At 31.7% G+C, this 19891-nt stretch overlaps 1 long non-coding RNA gene across 1 annotated transcript in view; it reads left to right on the forward strand.

The window, feature by feature from the left end:
- LOC140059482 (uncharacterized) overlaps positions 1-12582 on the forward strand; it is a 51547-nt gene extending 38965 nt beyond the window's left edge. The window contains exon 3 of the long non-coding RNA XR_011847201.1: positions 12512-12582. This is a non-coding gene — a long non-coding RNA (uncharacterized lncRNA). The remainder of the gene's footprint in view (positions 1-12511) is intronic.
- Positions 12583-19891: the final 7309 nt, after the last annotated feature.

The raw sequence follows: 19891 nt of genomic DNA on the forward strand, positions 1-19891 counted from the left end.
GTACATGCAACCCGAGTGAAGTGACCAATCACAAGCGACAGGTTCGATGATCCCTCACGTCATGATAAGTCAAATTATTTATGATGTTCTTATATAGTATGTCCCTGCGTTGTTGCATCCTAATAAGAACTCTTTAATATTTTATTTAATTATTCTATCATGCTGTGAGTTACAGAAAACAATTCGTTTATGGACACACAGTTTAAATATATAAAGATGGGAGACATGTAATGTATGACAGTAGCCAGTTCTTATTAACAGATAGCAGCTGACAAACCATTTAAACAACTTGAACTTTGTTCTCAATTATAAAAAAAAACCATTTAATTATAAAGGAAGCTATCATTTATCTAATTGTACATAGTCGGCAGTAGAATAAATAATAATTGTACACATACAAAGAAATAGATATTTTACAGCGTTGCTATTATGCAAATATCTCAATTATTTCTATTATTATATAATCAATTATTTCTATTATTCATCCTTTTAATTGAAATTCTATCCATGCAGACAATACAAGCATTGTGCTTGCTCTTTATGTTGCGGTAATGATAAAAGGTCTTTTGGTTTTCGTTGCTTACTGCATAATGAACTAATACTAATTAATTGCACCAATTCTATCATGCTGTGTTATAAAGAGAGTAGCAGAAAACAATTCGTTTATGGACACACAGTTTAAATATAATGTATGACACTTGTGGATCTACAAGTGTGTTGATAAGCTAGAAAATGTATACAGATGCTTGATTTCACAACTTTTAAGCTCTGTCCACACTATCAAAAAAATGTGCTGTGCCCATGGACATGATGATGTCATATCACTACAATATTTAAGCATATCACTACTACCATATTTAGGCACATCACACTTTTTTGTCAAACTAGTTAATTAGTTTGATAGTGTAGACAGAGCTTTAGTACTGCTTTGATATTTCTTGTATGTTACACTTACAGTTACACACATATAAACAATCTTTTCTTGAGTTCTGTCATAGAGAATATTAAGAAATTAATTCATTTTAATCGGTATAGTACTGTTGCACCAATATAAAAGGTAAAGGTGAGTCCTATATTCATTCTGAACATAGTGCAATGACATGCATGTTAGGATCTCATAGTATAGCCTTATTATGTGGTAGTTCCTTTCCACGCCTTTTTCTTTCTAGCATCAGGAGATGAACCCGGATGATAGTCGAGCGTCATAAACCACTCCTGCTTAACCATACACCCATCTGCCTTGAATTAACAAACTTGGTCACTCACCTCTCAATACAATGTTACAAATATTTATTGAATTAATGTTTTGTCTGCTTAAATTTCCTCATCTGTGATCTCATGATAATTTGGTGAATGCTTAAATATGTTGTTGATGTCTCTAACTAACAATAAATAAACCTGCATTTTATGTGTTGGTTTTTCCCCTTGATCAAACTTCCCCTTTTTCAACTTTGATGATTATTCGTTGATTATGTTAATATCTGAATAGATTATGCTTATTATGGAAGGAGTCATGTCATTAAATTGCATATGTGTTCCAATAATTTAAAATAGTTGGGTCTTAGATTGCTAGAATGATATAAGCTTGATTCCCACTAGGATGTAACACAATGACATACACAATCTGGGTGACAAGTGACTGTTTTGAATAATCTGTCGCTTGTGATTGGTCAAATTACTTGCAATGCGCTTACCAGATAGGTACGGTACTGTTGTTTTAGAAGGGCAAACCAAACATTTATTTTTCTAGTTATTACATCCATATCTTAAAAATGTGCACATAAAGGAATATATAAAAACAAATAGTAAATGAAAAATTATAGTAAATTATCTTTAAATGAGGATTAAGGATCAAATCTGTTGTATAAAACTTCTCCCTAAACAGTCGCTCTTCTATTGGACCTAAGCCTTTTTCTAACCTCTTTCCTGACATGATAATGATATAGGCTTATAAGTAAATTGTACTACAGTATATAATCTTGATTGAAAGTGTTTATCTGGTTTGAAGTATATTATCTTGTTGCAATACTTATATCATAAATTATTTAATCTGTACAGTATATGGGTTTCTTTAAATGCACCACCTCTCCAAGGTCGCCCAGCGCAAACTACAAAGCAACTAGTGGAGTAAGAAATCCATTCTTCCTATGTCTTCTATTGTTTTCAAGAGTAAGAAAAATCAATACAATTTGCGGCATAAAAGTATGTAGTGTTTTTCCCACCAGTCACGCAACAATCAGCTGCAAGTGCAGACAATGTAACCATTTTGCAGCCACCTTTGAAGGTAAAAAAATTGCAAATTTAGAGTAATTAAAAATATCTAGGCTGACAGATGTTGACTGCAGGTGATTTCAGCCTTAAATCTGTCAAATAGAAAGTGGAAAGTATTATGAATAACTTATTTCTTTGTAGCTATATAATTAATTTTACAGTAGTTGTAATTTGTATGTAGAATTTTAATCAAAGTAAACATGTACTGGAGTTAATAAGTATTGTCATCCCAAATTAAATTTTCTATCTAAATATAAATTTCCCATGAGAAGCATATCCCATTTGTTGTGTGTTGGATATTTTATGTTAAAGTCTGGAGTCAGTTGCCATAATCACCAATATTGTCCTTTAAGTCTTTTATATTTATTTGTTAGATTTTATAACTGCATATCTGAATGCGTTATTTATTTTTAGCTGTTTAAGTTAGATTCTATGAAAAAACATGTCAAAGTAATCTGAATAAATAAGAAAAAGGTAATGATAAATCAATAAATAAATTTGGTTTCATTAAATTGACGAGAATACAAAATGCGTCAAATTGAATTCTCCCAAGGCCGAATTATTCTGGCTACATTATGTTGTTGCATCATTAGTCTAATTGAATCAGGGATAGCTTGTAAATTAATTCAGCTCCTATGTGTACATACAATTGACAAATGTATGCATGATTTTAAGTTTACAGTGTCTTTCACCCAGTTTCATTTTAAGGCATTTTGCCAAGCTTAATGTGTATTATACCTAGCATCCATCTTAATATGCTCTTTTATTATTGTTTAAAGGTTTGCATGGCGAAATAAATTTGTTGATATAAAGTGGTCTGTACACCACCACGTATATTTAGTTCTTAAAAGAACTGTTGTCAACCTAATATATTTGATCATTCTCACTCCTGAGGACGATCAAAGTATATTGATGAAACGTCTAGAAACTTGTTATTTGAGGTGTTATCAATGCTCTTTGTAACCTTTTAAAATCTTGATGTCAAACCTTTACTCTTTGACACCCTATGAGTATGAAGCTTGTATACATCTCCAATAGCAACGGATGTCAGATGGATTCTCTTGGGCTGGCTCAAATATCCATTAGGAAGGCTGGAAATTCTTGGGTTTTAATATTTTACTGATACTATAGCTAACGGAAATATTACAGAAGTAAGAAAAAATATAAATAAGAAAACAAGCAAGAAGGATTCTGACATATTTAACTCTCAGATTCAATCCATCACACATTTTGAAAGCCTTTAAGGCGCACTGATTTTATACCTGAGCATTATAATATGGAATAAAAATGCTATATTTGATAGTTAATAATGTCGAATTTATTATGTATATGATTCAAACAACGACCAGAGACATATAGTTGGTGTTTTAACATTGATTATTACTATAGTGTAGTGGTAGACCTGTGTTACCTATGTATGCAGCCTGAATACACTTGACACCTAAGTGGTTATAAACCTTACAATTATTTCACCTGTTCTGCACCTATTGAGGCTACTGCTGGGATGACACAAGGTTTAATTGTCTATTTTCATTGTACATTTGTTTGTGTCTGGTGTGATCAGAATGTTTGTACTGTGGGATGCATTACCTTTCATCTTTATGTTATACTCATGAATTATATTTTTGTCTGAATTGAAAAATCTTACATAAGGAGTCCGCAATCAAATTTATTTTTGTAATTTTATTTTAAAATAAGTTCATATTGATGCAAAACATCACAAAGTTCTTATTTTAGAAACAGTAGAACTTCTATTAAGGGAAACCTTCAGGACACAACAAAGTGTACGTCCCCTTTATACCACAACAAAGTGTCCCCTTAAATAGCCTGGTGGTCCCCTGAATATGAGTTCAAGTCATTCATTTCAGGAGAACATGTTAGATAGCCCTCATCTATTTCGGGGGAAACTGGCATTTATAGAGATGTTCCCCTAATAATGGGGATGTTCCCTATATAGTGATTTTTCAAAGGAGGGATCTACTATAGTACGTACGGTAATACAGTGATACTGTAGATGTATTCACTAAGACATTACAAATGGCGTATACAATATTGTGTGTGGGTCAATACGACACACCGACTGACTAATTTCAAACACAATTTCTAACACTAGCAATTACCACACATTATTGGAGATCTAGTCTCACGAGGGCAGACTGATGGAAGAAATCGTGTGATTAATCATGATGCACCGTGCACGTGATGAGTTTAACTATTGGTGCTGTGCGTAAGTGATCTTTATGTGACGTTTCTTTAGTCATATTTATTGATTCGCGTTACCACCAAGCAAAACATTTTAATTAATGTTGCGACTGAATATGTTTATTATAGTCATTCCATCTTAATCTGCATACCTGTATTCACTGTCTATTCCTTCAAAATAGTTAGGGACCATGTCAAGATTGTTCTACTGCAGTTACTGCAGTAACTATTTTTTGCGTACTCTTTAACCTGTTTTACAAGGATTTTTGGAGACTCATTTCGTCACTGATTATGCCAGTGACTACCTCATTCTACTACTTGAAACTAATTGGCATTTGGCTTAAAGATACCCATTTCCTTCAAATTTTAGATCATTCAATTTAAAACCCATTTCTAATTGAGGACCACTTTTGCTGTGAAGCAGTTCAACACAAAATGTATCTGATAGTGATTAGTGATTCTAATGAAAGACCAATGTGGTTAAAAACTGTTATAATAAATGTGTCCTCTTTTATTTAAATAATCTAGCAATCAATTAAAATGTGATTATCTCGTAGGGAAACTAAGTTGGCCTCTGTACATCCATAAGATATAAAGCTCTGTCTACACTATCAAACTTTACTGTAGTGTATGTGACAAAAAATGTGATATGCCCATATATGGACATGATAATGACAAATCACTACCATATTTGGACATATCACTACTACAGTACCATATTTTGACACATCACACTTTTTTTGTCACACTAGATTGATAGTGTAGACAGAGTTCTAGAAATATAAACTTTACAAGGAATTGGATTGTTTTTTTACAAATATCCTATATTTACGAGAATATATTTGATTCTAATAATATCAATTCTCATTTGTTTTAGATTATTCCATTTCTCTAAGATTATTCCATTTCTCTATAATGCCTCAAACGTATTAGGTATCATCAATATAGCTTAATCGAATTGTTGCCTATAGGATAAGGAATAACTTAAACTATAGAACGCAAGGTACAGTAGTCAACCACATAATCCTTAAATATCATTGTATCACTGATCAGAATATTCATTTTTAACCTTTAATTTTAATTTTAGTTTTAATGGTTAGATTAAGCTTCTCTGTAAAAGAGATAGTAGATAGTTTGTTCACTATTTCACGCTGTAGTGTTTTTCGTGCTATTTTAACCAATTACGCTCCTTAGCGCTGTCAAAATGGCTACCATCAGATCAATTATTTATACAGTTATTTACAATTATATTTAATTTAATTATTTAGTTTAGTGACCTTTATGTTTTATTGATAAATAATTAATGAATAATAATAAATACACATATTTTAAAATGGCATGTAGACTTTGACATTGTGCTACGATACATATTATATATTTACTTTTTCATATAACATGATAAAAGAGTAGATCTGGATGAAGTGTAATGTTAAAGTATACACAACATAGTGACTGCTATGTCGTATTATCAGTTTCATTTTTATTTAATTTGAATAGGCTAAAGGAAAATTTAACATAACATTTTAAAAAGTGCATTTTCTATGTTATGTACTCAACATGCATCAGTATCAATCATATAAAGATATAATATATGATTTATACATTTTTTCTAAATTTAAATATTTCTTACAGTATTGATATTCAACCTTTAAAATGAAGAGACTACAATAACATTGAACAAGGCAAATATACATGATCTATTTGCATATGATCCTGATTGGATAATTGTCAAGTATGCTAGGCTAGTCGATAAATTAATGTGAAGGCTGTCTACATTGACATTATTCAGTAATATGATACCGTATAACGAGTAATGTCATAAGCTTTATGTAGCCTGAGTTTGTGTACACTACAGAAGAGGTTGCCATTACTTCTATTGAGGCTCTACTATTCTGTCATTCTGTAGGTAATCCACAGGGGTCTGACAATTCATTCTGTTCTCTGGCCAAGCTTAGGCCGTGTTTCCAAAGCAAAAAAAGTTCCTGTGGAAACGAGGTTTAACCAATTCCGGTCAAAAAAAATAACCGATAATTATCACAATCAAATCGGATAAATGCGATCATTTTTAAACTTTGACCTGAAGGACAAATTGTTGCGTTGTGATTGGGCAATTGGTTTTTCATCAGGAATTACTGAATGCGCACTTTATTTTTTTATAATAATTATCTGATTGGTCAAAAAATTTACTGATTTTTGTTTTGCTGTGGAAACATGGCCTTAGAAACATGTGCATGCTAAAAGGATATTGTCTGTTTTTCAAAAATGAAATGAATTACCGGTACACATAGCAAGTTGAGAATTCTGTTATATTGAAATATAGGACTTTCTCTATTCATTGCATCTAAGAATGTACTGAGCAATTTATTTGAGTTGAGTCACCACTATGTGGTGTATGAACTAATAACCATAAACAAAGTAATTATTGTAGTAATTTTACCACACAATTTTCACACACACTTAACATATTTATCTTGTGTAATGTGTTTATAAATTGCTGCTGCGGTAGTCTGTGAGTCACTAAGGTTTGAACAGTGATAAGACCAAACTATACTCAAGAAAATACTGGTTAGTTGTACTGATTGTGTTTATTGTACATGTACACTAAATAAACAAGTCGTGCAGTATTCCTATTAATGTCCGATTGCAAAATTTCAATTCCTTAAAATTAAGGTTGTATATTATAAAAAAGTTCAGTATAAAATCATAATTCAATTTGGGAAAATTTCTTCATATGATTAGTTCTTTTTTATCGTCCTAAAATATATATACCAACAAATCGTGCCTTAACTTTTAAGAAAATCATAAATATAATGATGACATCACAAAAGCTTTTTAAAATCTTATTAGTTATTATTTAATAGTTCTTTGTATTTTCTCTAAGCAGAAATATTAAATAGTATACCTTTTGCCACTCTCTACATTTCTCTAATTTGATCTAACTGTTTTTTTCTCTTGCTTCTTGTGATATTGTAGTCTTTCAAAACGTTTTCATAATTTTCCATTTTTATTGTTTATATTTGTAATTTGTAAGTGTTAACTGGACTTCAAGGAAGAACAATGTACAAATATTGAATGAATATCCAGAATAAAGAAAGATTTCTATCTATCTATCTATCTATCTATTAACTTAATTTTTTTCTCCATTGATTTCTCAACTAATGAAATACAGTATTACTTGTTTTAAATATTGCTGTGAGTATTTTATAACTAGACCTATTAATTTTACCTTGCTTGGTGTTCTATAAAGGATTTTTACAACTTAAATCGCGATTCCCAGTGGAGATTTGTCTTAATGGTGGAGCCTAGCAGCTGTCTGTGAACTTCAAAGATCAATGGAAACTACTTTCAATATCAATGCTAGATAGTTAGAAATCATTGAATTAAGTAATGTACTAATAGTAGTAAAATTCCCTGTAATTATCTGGAAAAAAGGGAACCAATAAAGATAGAACATCTATAGAGTATCACGGTGCTGACGTCACGACAGTAGGTGGCGCTTCGTGGTTGCTAGCGCACCCAAAAATTCGTTCAACCTGCCTGAGTGACTCAAAGGTCACCAATGGTTTGGAATAGGCTTATTGAAGTATAGTAGTCATTTTAAAACTTAATAATTTTCAATAAAAACAAACTAAAATTTCAAAAGATCACTAAATATTTGTTTTTATAATCTATTTATTCTTCAACTACAGTTTAAGTTAAAAAAAAATCAAGGTAAAGATACATAATAGATAGAAATACAGATCTTTACAGTTTATCAACATAGTAGCGCTGAACGCATTTTTTGGTTGGCTAGCAACCATGCAGCGCTCTCTATATATGACGTCACACTGTGATACTCTATAAGATTGACAATTGTCACACAGTCAAGCAACCATGCAGCGCTCTCTATTGTTGTGACGTCACACCGTGATACTCTATAAGATTGACAATTGTCACACAGTCAAGCTGTTGTCTTCTTCTCATTCTATGTTTTTGTTGTCTATAGTAGAAATGTTGTGAATATGACAAATTACTGTATACATTTCCTGTGTACTGTCTGTAGGACACATCTTGTAGGTACCTCTGGTGTAGGCCTAATAGCACAGCTTAGAGTTTAAGTACCAACTTTAAAACTAAACCATGGCCACATTTTGTATAATAAACTGTTTTGCTTACTTGATGTGATATGTATTTTTAGATTTAATAAATTGAAAATGTGTACTTTACTATCTTTTACGCCCCAGTGCCTTATAACATGCAAGAATAGCAGCCAAGATGCAAGTCTATTCCCTTGTTGGTTAGCACTATAAATTGTGACTTGCTAGGTCAATTCATCTATTCCATAATATTGAGTTAAAAAACCTTATTAGCATTAATAATTCATAATTTATACATTAGAATATAAATATGTAATGGTTTACTTTAATTTAATCTTTAAATATACTAATGATATTGATAATAATTAATATACTTATTTTTATAAATATTTAACTCATTTGTTAATAAAGTATGTGTTCAGTTAATATTCACCAACATAAAGTCGGTCAACTTGATAATGCATTGCGGACATGAAACGTGCCACCCATTATTAAGTCCAGTTGCTTAGATTCAATTTATCTTAATACTTCAGTATACAGTATAGTTCTAACTAAGGTATACCTACAGTGTAATTATATATGTTTTGGTGTATTATGTTTCATATTGGGTATAATAATATTAATAATTGATATCAATTATAAAATATGAGTCTATTGTATCAGAGTAACAAAATGCACTGATATGATTCTGGGAATGCAAAATTTGTTTCCCTTGGTTGGTTCTGTGGCAACCAGCAATGAACATAGAGCAACTCAAAATTAAAGGGTTGTTCCTCATAAGCAACCAAATAAAATCCAGTTTTTAAATATAACCGCAACAGTACAGCCCAATTAACAGACGTTTGATCATTTTGATCGCCATGTATTTTTCGGCCACCAAGAAATTTAGGGGGCAATCACTACCCTTTATTAGCGCAACAACAAAAATCTGTGAGGCCTGACATTGATATTACAACCATTAAAATAACAGTGTTTTATAAAAGAGTTATGTATACAGATATAGAAAAATACTTTTCTAAAATTACGTAGGCCTAATAATTTTTTAAAACATAAAAAATAAGTGATATGAATTGAATAGCATCAGCAATGTATTGTAAATGTTCAAACTGTAAGATCTGACCCACTTGTAAGCTATAGAATCCACATATAGAATAACTTTATTTCTATTTCTTGTAAGTGAGTCTCAAAACGAATGCCTGTCCTTAATCATTTGTGAACAGTTCTGCTTTCTGCTCTCTTAATTCTTATTTTACGTATCTGACAAGATAATGTGTATTTACATTTTCTTGTCATTCTGATAATTTTATTTAAAGCTGTATTGCTACACTATCAAAGTAGTTTGACAAAAAAGTGTGATGTGCCTAAATATGGTAGTGATATGCCCAAATATGGTAGTGATATGACATAATCATGTCCATATGGGCACATTACATTTTTTGTCACAAAGTTGTAGAGAGCTTAAGATATCTTTATTAACTTAATGCATCATTGTCTAAACAACATGTTATCAATATCATTGCACCAGTATTTCCTTTGTGCAGTCCTCACCATTCTTGCTGTAAAATATAGAATATAAAATAAATAATATGAATGTAATATGTAATATGAAATTTGTCATGCTCCATCGATTTTATAAAGGTAATATTTACCGAAGCAGAATTCATTTGAATTATGAATGTCACTGTTAAAATTACGCCAGCCATTTCTCATTAGTATGTTTCTACAATTGTAGTATTAAACTTTATCATAAAATATTGTCTTTTACAAAATGAAAGTTAACAGGCTTGTTTATCACATTCAAGTTGCTATTGTACACATTAATAAACAAAAAAAATTAACCAACTATGACGCAGTTAAATCATCCAGCTCGTGATATATTGCTGTGACATTTTGTGACCTTTGACACAAAGCCGTGAGGGATAGTTGTTATGAAACATGTATATTAACTATAATGTGGATTAATCGATGAGTTTAGGAAATTAATGTTTATATTACTGTATGTCGTTTAATTGATGCGTTTAGGAAATTATTGTCCAAATTAACATGAAATGATCGTACAATATGATAAGGTTACTTGGGGAAAAGTTTACCACAACATTGTTTTCTTTCTAAAAAAGTTTTTAAGTGTTATGTGGCAACAAGAGGCAGTCTGACTAGTCTGTATCTGAGAGGTGCAAGCAAGATGCTTTCTTTCCTTCTCTCGAACTTGTAGGATAAGTTGTTGATCCATACGTACCGTGAAAACCTTGGCATGCTAAACTTCACTGGCTGCCATTCTTCTTGGAAAACATCTTCATCTTTCAGTTATTAAACTGAGGACATTATATTATATTTTTTTCATTTCATTGTACAGTATGGTAGCCTGGTATGTCTGCAGTCAAATTTAGCTTTTGGATAAGTTATTTGGTTGGTTCGCTTAAGTTCTGGTTCAATTAGAGAGTCGGTAAGATAAAAGAGACATCAATAATTAAAATTATCTGTGTCCAGCAGAAGATTTGTCTTCAGTTCAAGTTTTGGTTGAGTTAGAAAGTCGGTAGAGTGAAAGCGACGGCAATAATCAAATAAAATTATAAGTGTCCAGCAAAAGATAAGTCTAAAAGTTCTGGTTCAATTAGAGAGTCCGTAAGATGAAAGAGGCGCCAATAATCAAAATTATATGTGTCCAGCAGAAGATTTGTCTGTAGTTCTGGTTCAGTTAGATAGTCGGTTGGATGAAAGAGACACCAATAATCAAAATGATCGTGTGCCCACTGCTTCAATCTCTTGTGTATCATGGTTCTCAGAATTAAAGGTGCAGTAACTTGCTACCATAAAATAATATGTTTTGTGCATAGTTTTTATCTGATGAGATGTGAAGATAAAATAAGTACAAATCCCTAGTCATCTTAAAAGTTAAGTTTGTTTGTCAGCAGTAATTTTTAAGAAAACACTGGGGTATAATCACAATTTAATAGGGCTATACCACCTTGTATGCCTCATAAATTTTGAAGCCTATAGCTTTTCTGAACTATTAAACGTTGAAAGACATAACCTTTGTTGTTGGTAAAATGAGAATTTCTATGACTTTGTTTTGTTATGGTTTCATCTTCAGCATAGGTATCTGCATCTGTTGTGTATTAGAATGTGAAGATAGTTTTATGGATGGAATAATGAGAGAGATACAAATTTATGACAGTGGCTGACATAAGTTCATCACTGTTTACTATGTTGCCATGGAAACGTGGGTGTTAGAAGTATTTGAACTTTATTTGTTTCCCAGTAAACAGTGCTTGAGGGAGATTGTCTGATACACTCTCAGGTTTTTCACAGTAAAGTCTGTTATATACAAATATTAAAATTGTGTACATTCAAATTTTATCTCTTTTAGTTTACAATAGAATACCTTCTTTGGACACACCTATTTAGTCGACACCCCTATTAAGGGGACACTTTAAAGGGTCAATATAAACACAATGACCAACACACAGGGCAGGGGGAAAAAGGAGACACTATTTGGGTTCCACAATTGTCCCTTTACTGTAGAGTTATATGCGTTTTGTTGCTTGATATCTTTTTTATATGCATTTTTAAGTACAGTGATTACTGTCAATTAAAGTCATCAGTGGAAGTCATCTTCTAAATGCCAACTACTTTGTTTAAATTGATTGTTTTGTTTTGTTAAAGAAGGAATAATTAACTATTCTAAATGAATATACCTGTATTAAAATTTACCTACAGTATAGATAGCAACCATATCAATGCTACAGTAGATGCAATTCTTTGTGACACTCCTATTCAGGGGTCACTTTCCTGTGAATAGATATTGTAGCGCTAATTAATTAATTAACTAACTAATTGATTGTACCTTTATTTAATTTAAATGATTCAGATAAACAAGTACTATATCATTATCAATCATTTTATAAAAAATTTTTTAAATGATGAATAAATTAATAAATTTCCATTAAATTTGTATCTTTCAGTTAAACAGATAGAAAGAAGAATAGAATTTACAGGTATTGCAATTTTCTTTCATTTTTATCTTGATGGTGGCACTGATATTATTTCTATTTGTTAAGTATTTAAAAAAAGAAAATATGAAATATACCGTATATTTCGGTGTATAAGACGCACCCCTAACTGAGAGTAAAATATCGGTATTTTTTATATCGTCGATGTATAAGACGCACCTTATTTTTCATCAAAACAATGTTTTTTTAAATTGTAATCAATATTATTGTAATAATATATTTCGTTATATCTACAACGGCATCCTTTATTTAGGTTTTTTCATACCTAGGCTCGGCCGCGCCCAGCCTCAACAAGTTCTTTCTAACTTGTTATTCATGAGTTTCGCCGCAACATCGAGTGCATGACCGTGTGTGTAACACGTACTACGTGTGTGGGCTAGCCTCGCTCGATCATTTCGAGAGGGCGCACGTTTTCACGGACAATCGTATTCGAATAGTATCTATGTATCCGAGAAGTGTATACGCTAAGGCCATGCTATAATCAACTGGAGAATATACTAGTCGAATACTGTACACCATGTAGCCGCCAAGAAGGGCTTGCGCTAGGCTAGGGGTACGGCGGTCGTGCGTATAACTATAAATACACCATGTGGCCGCCAAGAAAGGGCTTGCGCTGGGCTGGGGGTACGGCGATCGTGCGTATAAATACTGTATAAATAAATACTATTCCAATCGTACGTAAACGTTTACAAATGAAATTTTATCAGAGCGCCATAATGAACAAATCTTTTCATCATATTTAGTATAACATCATGCTAAAATGCCTTGAAAAATAGGCCGAAGCAGGTTGCCGTTACGTTACTAGTTTACTGTAGCTAGGCCTAGCCTAGCAGTTAGCAAACGAGGTGACGATAGCCTAGCCTGCCTAGCTAGTAGTAGGCCTATCTATGTACAATCTGTGTGGTGAGGCATTTATGTTCGGTGTATAAGACGCACCCTTAATTTAGAGGTCAAATTTGCGTGTCAAAAGTGCGACTTATACACCGAAATATACGGTAATAGGATGTTTAATAAATAGTTTCAAATATAAGATGGTCAGATCCCATTTATTTAAAATGACAGTATTTTATTTACATACAAATTGCAATCTATCACAATTTTTACTTCTTTTTGAATGAAACTATAGTATAAAATACTTTTTAGTTTCCACTGGGAATTTCCCTAAGGGACACACAAGCTCCTATTTGGGAGAATTTGAGAAGCAAAGTTGAGAATTCAATTTTAACTTTGACAACTTTCACACTTTAAAATGTTATTAATAATAAATTATAAGATAAAAATAGATTCTGAAATAGAACATTTAACATCTGTTTCTGTTTAGAAGTTTCACAAAATAAAATGTCATAATGCGTCATCTGGATGTACTGTTCCATTAACTTTGTTTAAAGATAGTCTTATGATTTGGTTTTAGTTAATAGATATTATACGCAAACTTAGAATCTATGTAGTATAAACATTGAGATCCAATCATTTAATGTATATATTTATTCTGATCGTCAAGCTTAACTGGAAGCTGAGGAAATTCGGATTAGGCCCTCCACGGACCCACAGCAGTGCAGCGCCTACCAGACCAGCACACCGGGAGAAGATCCCCTATTCTTTTTGAATAGTGTACTAAGTTCTTTAATAATAATATGCACTATACTGTAGTACTGAATATAACAACATTTGTGAAACTCCAAATTCCATATTTATTAAACATTATCATTATTAAACACCTTTGGAACCGAACTAAGTATCTCAATAATAATAATAATAATAATAATAAACAGTATTTATATAGCGCCTAATGGATCACTGACCCCTCTAGGTGCTTTACATAGGACCTTAACTAATGGTAATAAACTATCCCCCACCGGACACCATTCCGGTATTTCTTAGTCGAGGTTTTGGGGATGGAGACAATCAATAATGTGAAAAAAAAAAAAATGTAACAAAGCTTAACTATGCTTAACTAAGGTAAAACTATCCCCCGCCGGACACCATCCCGGTATTTCTGAGTCAAGGTTTCGGGGCCAGAATTAAGAATAGAGAGTAAATGAAGCATGCACAACTTAAGCTAGGGTTAAACTATGTTAATAACAGTGTCCGCCTATAAATAATGCAGGTTTGTCATAATGTTGAACATTATTGCATGTGAGAGTCTCCCATATATGAATGTCTACTGTATCTATAATGTGAGAATAATGTAGAATGCTAGTGTAAAGATTAAGTATACTGTAAATTGGAACCAAATGAAAGTACATACACAATTTTTGGCTAAAATAAAATACTGAATTGCCATATACACCCAAATATTATCTTTCTTGTCAATAGAAAAGATCTAATCGTATGGTAAATATTATTGTTTGGGAGATTTATACAGATTACAATATATCATTGACAAATAAAAATCACAAACTACTGTAATCCACAAGATGCGATCAAAACCTAAGAATTACTGTTGCGTGAAAATCAAGCCACTCAACTGGAAATCAAAACCTCCATCTATTATGCACCACTTTTGATCGGAGGTAATTCCAGCAAATTCATCTATTATAGATTTCAAATAACTTTGCGAAACCTGTTATTATAAACCACTCAGAAATTTGTTTTTAAACTGAGCATGAGTGGTCGTCAATGGCCATGCTTCTAGACTGTTGTTCGTTAGAAACTCGATAACACCTAATCTTAACACTTGACGGTAAATACCTGGCCCACTTTCAACCCACCTGTTTTTGCTAGGCCTCAGTTTTCTTCCCATACCCTTTTATCTGTTTGTCTGTCAGGGCATTGATTGAGTATCGTAGGGTTTTGTTTATCCAGTAAAGTTCAAGAAGCTTGGGTTTTGGAAATTTCTAATTTCTGGATTATTTATAGCGGTATAAACAGTGTTTTTTCTGAGGGTTTTTCTCATACTTGATGGATTTATGGAGAGGTTAGTAGGCTAGTTAAAACAAGGCTCTAGTTACAGAATCTTATAGGCAATTTATGTAATGGAATATAAACATATGACTCAATAATTGGTGGAGTCTTTGGTCCTATTTCTGCTTCCAAAAACAAAAATTACAGTGTTAATAAATTACCCAAATATGGTACTGGTAGCAGAACAGGAACATTTTTCAATTTAATGGCAGAAGTGAAAATAATGTTTAAAAACATCCAATCGATTTTTGGGTGTTACTTCGCCATTTAACTGGTTATTGCTGTGCAACTTTTATCAGTACATGAATGATTTAAAAATGAAAAGAAATGAAGAATTAATTTCCTGCCTATTTCAATTGAATGTAAACAAAATGATAACCGTTGTTTGGTGGCTAATTCATAAAATGTTTCACAAACAGACCCCAGTTCAGATAGTTTTCACATGTTCATATTTACATATTATTTAATTTTGCTGGAAAGTTGAGTTTTTGTTCTATCTAATTCATTACATATTAAAGTTATTCCAGTTTTCGCCATTTTTGAGTGGCAAATAGAGAAGTTACTATCGTTGCTCACTGAAAATTGAAAGCGAACAGGTAGGACGAAAGAATGTACTTGTATATCCTACCATTTTTGTTTGTTTGACTTAAAGACTGTATGACACTTATAAATCCATTAATACTGGTGATGTCAAAAAACCGTTTAATTGAAGCATGTCAAAGGTCTTAAAAATAAGATTCAAGATACCATAGTAAGCGGTTTATTTGTTTGCCTACAAGAAAGATGCTAAAAATTCCTCACAATATTCATTAATAAAGTTAAAGTATGTCCTATTTATTTTTTGTAGACTTCAGTAAGGAATTGATCCATCAGCTCTTTAAACTTCAATTACAACTTTGAAATACTAAAGTTTGTTAAAAACCGGAAAAATAAACCTTAATACAGTGATTGAGGTTAGATAAGTATGGAACGGCAAAATGTTGATGACCCAAGAATACCACCCATTATGTTGGAACTTTTAACTTTAAAAAAACTACTCATAAACACAATATGGGCCCATAAAGCTAAAAACAATGTCATGTTCACAGATACCCAATATTCATAGTAAATAGAGTAACAAACAGGTTGATAACTGCAAGTCGGTTAAACAGAACAACTGTGCATCAGAAATAGGGAGATTTTGATTTGCGATGAACTAGGAACTTTTTTGGCAAATTATTCATTTCGTCTATTTTGTCCATCCAAGTCCAAATTGAGGATATTTTTTTTAGCCAATGTACACTAAAATAATTCAAAGTCTTTGCATTGACCTAGAACCGAACAAATTGGGTCAGACGACTTGACGTATGCGAATAGTACCTTAACATGACGTCATACCATCTTCCTCTTCATAAACTTACTAATGTTTAATCAACTTGGTACACTGTAAAGAATATTTTTTAAAGACTTCTGAAGAAAAGGTCATCGTCAGTGCCATAACTTCTTTATGTCCTCACAATGATCACTTTAATTAGGGATTATTTATTAGCCAATAATACCTTTAGTAAACAGCTTAGAAGTAATTACACAACAGGGGGTAGTCTTGAGCAGGTTATAATGAACCTTCTGCCATCAGGTAAAGAAGTATGCCTTTTGTTGATTTATTAACTTGTTCTCCTAGGATTTTTTCTGTAATCTTTTATTAAAGCTCTGTCTACACTATCAAACTTTATGGGACAAAAAAATGTGATGTGCCCATATATGGACATGATGATGTCATTTCACTACCATATTTAAGCATATACCTACCATGTTTGGGTACAGTACATCACACACAAAACTAGTTTGATAGTGTAGATAGAGCTTAAAGAAAGGATTTTATTTTCAAATACAACTACCTTCTTGGAATTAATGTCGGATTAAAGTTAGAAGCTTTATACTCCTCTCGTCTTGACAGGAATTTTTTTTAAATTTCAAATGAAAAGTCTGGTTAAGATACACCTTGAACTTTCAAATATAGGTGGCGCTATGATACTTTTTCTCAAACAAATGTGTCAATCCCTCATGTTGTTCCCTTATTAAATAGAGTGTCACTTTTGAGAAACCTCCATGTGAAACGATCATGGGAATACAGTAGAACCTCTATTAATTTATAGTGGTGTCCCTTGAATATACGTATCGTTTATGTGTTAAAACATATAATTTTCCCTTGTTTGTTTTACAAAAAAGTGTCCCAAAATAGGAATTCTACTGTATATCCCATAATTGTTGGTTTTATGGGAAAGTGTCCCCTTAGGGGTGACCAAAATAAGGTGCTCTAATGTCGGTTTTAACCCTACAGTCTCCCTCCTATTCAATGTAAAGAGTTCCTTTTGAAATGTTTACACACTTTGGACACAACATGAGGTTTTTGGATTTTTTTTATAGTGTTATAATATACACTGTATGTTGCAGTTTATAAAGGGTCAAAGTGCATATGTACACTTGTATGTATGTTGCAGTTTATAAAGGGTCAAAGTGCATGTGATATCTGCCTAGTGTACATCAGTAATGTTTACATTATATACTTACAAAAGTATGGCAAAGTTGCTTTATTTAATTAATGTATCAGGCAGTATGTTGTGGAGAAACAAACTGTAATTAAAGTTAACACATATTTATTACTTGTATATATTGGATGGCCCACGCATTATTCAAAGCTAATCGTTTACCGTTCTTTCTCCGCCGATCGTAAATCGTCTGCCGATTGTCTTTTTCATTTATTACTGTTTAAAAATAATTGCATTCTCATTGTAAATTGATTAAATGCAATAGTAATTCATGTTCTATGAATAAATTATTGCTCATATTGAATATTATCATTGATTTTAGATTGTGAAATGATATGTTTTTATACCTGGAAATAAAATATTAGTACAGTACAGTAATTTCAATTCAATTCAATTCAACTTTTATTTCAGACAATTGTCCATATGGTATAATACATTACGCAAAAAAAAAGATCAAGGAGAGAGGACCAAAACTTTTATCTATTGGTATATAATGCCTCTCTCCATTTGTAGTACATAAATATTTATATTTACAAATTAACATTCTGTTCGCTTTTCATTATAATGAAAATAATGTATATTATTTTCTGAATTTAATACGGTGCATGGTTATAGCGAGTGTCCATATATAGCCATAATGATATCATATTACTACCATATTTGGTAATACCACCACCATATTTGGTAATACCACCACCATATTTGGTAATACCACTACCATATTTGGTAATACCACCACCATATTTGGTAATACCACCACCATATTTGGTAATACCACCACCATATTTGGTAATACCACCACCATATTTGGTAATACCACCACCATATTTGGTAATACCACCACCATATTTGGTAATACCACCACCATATTTGAACACATCACAGTTTTTTGTCAAACTAGTTTAATAGTGTAGACAGATCTTTAATCTACATTCATCACAGCCAAGCACCTGAAGATTGAGGTACTTCCCATGAAACAGCCTGCAATGCATTATCTTTGAATATGACTATGTAGCGTAGATTTTTTTTTAATATATAATCTACATGTATATATAGTATATATGTATTTGTTATATTTGCAATAATGTACACTAATTTGTTACTGAACTATGGAGAATTTTTTTTTTCCGAAATAAAAGATGAATGAATGAATGAATATTTCTACTTTTTTCTTAACCAGACGTATTTTATATTAAAGTTGTTTTCTTTGACTTGAAAGTTTCTTGTTGAAATGCTTCTTTTATTTTTTGTATTACTTTCTGAAAACATGCCCTGTTGATTATAACTTTGCTAAGAAATGCACTCAAAACACATTTGGCATTATGCCTAACTATAATACAAAGATACATCCGGTTTATAATAAGACGTTTAGTATATTTTTTTCAGAAATATGTACAGTAATCACCTTTTGATAATTAGCAATTCTCTTGTGGTATTTGGACTATACTTTCGGTGTCGCCATTCATACTGTACAGAGATGGATTAAAGATACTCCAGGGATTCTGACCAATAAGATTGCAATTTGTCTGATGGCTAATTTCAGATGCAATATCAGTTTTTTTGTATTGTTTCAGTAATTCCAGTCTTCTAATTAAAGTTAATTCATAAATTCATCTTTTTAGAATATGTTTTATTATTTATTGTTAAAAAATTAATTAATATCAGTAGTAATTAATACCAGGTGGTTTATAATTTCTTCTGTATGGAAATGTTATGTATTAATTTATATGAAAAACTATATTTAAGTTTTTGTATCAATATGCAGTCACATTTTCATCTGCCTGGGTTACCCGGATAAACCTATAATAGCCTGTTTTTTTTTTATTGAGGAGTGAGAATATTCATTGAACACCCCTCTACATAATAGTTTAATCACAAATCTAATAACTTTTTGTTTACA

This window comes from Antedon mediterranea, chromosome 9 (assembly GCF_964355755.1).
Source record: "Antedon mediterranea chromosome 9, ecAntMedi1.1, whole genome shotgun sequence".
NCBI lineage: Eukaryota > Metazoa > Echinodermata > Crinoidea > Comatulida > Antedonidae > Antedon > Antedon mediterranea.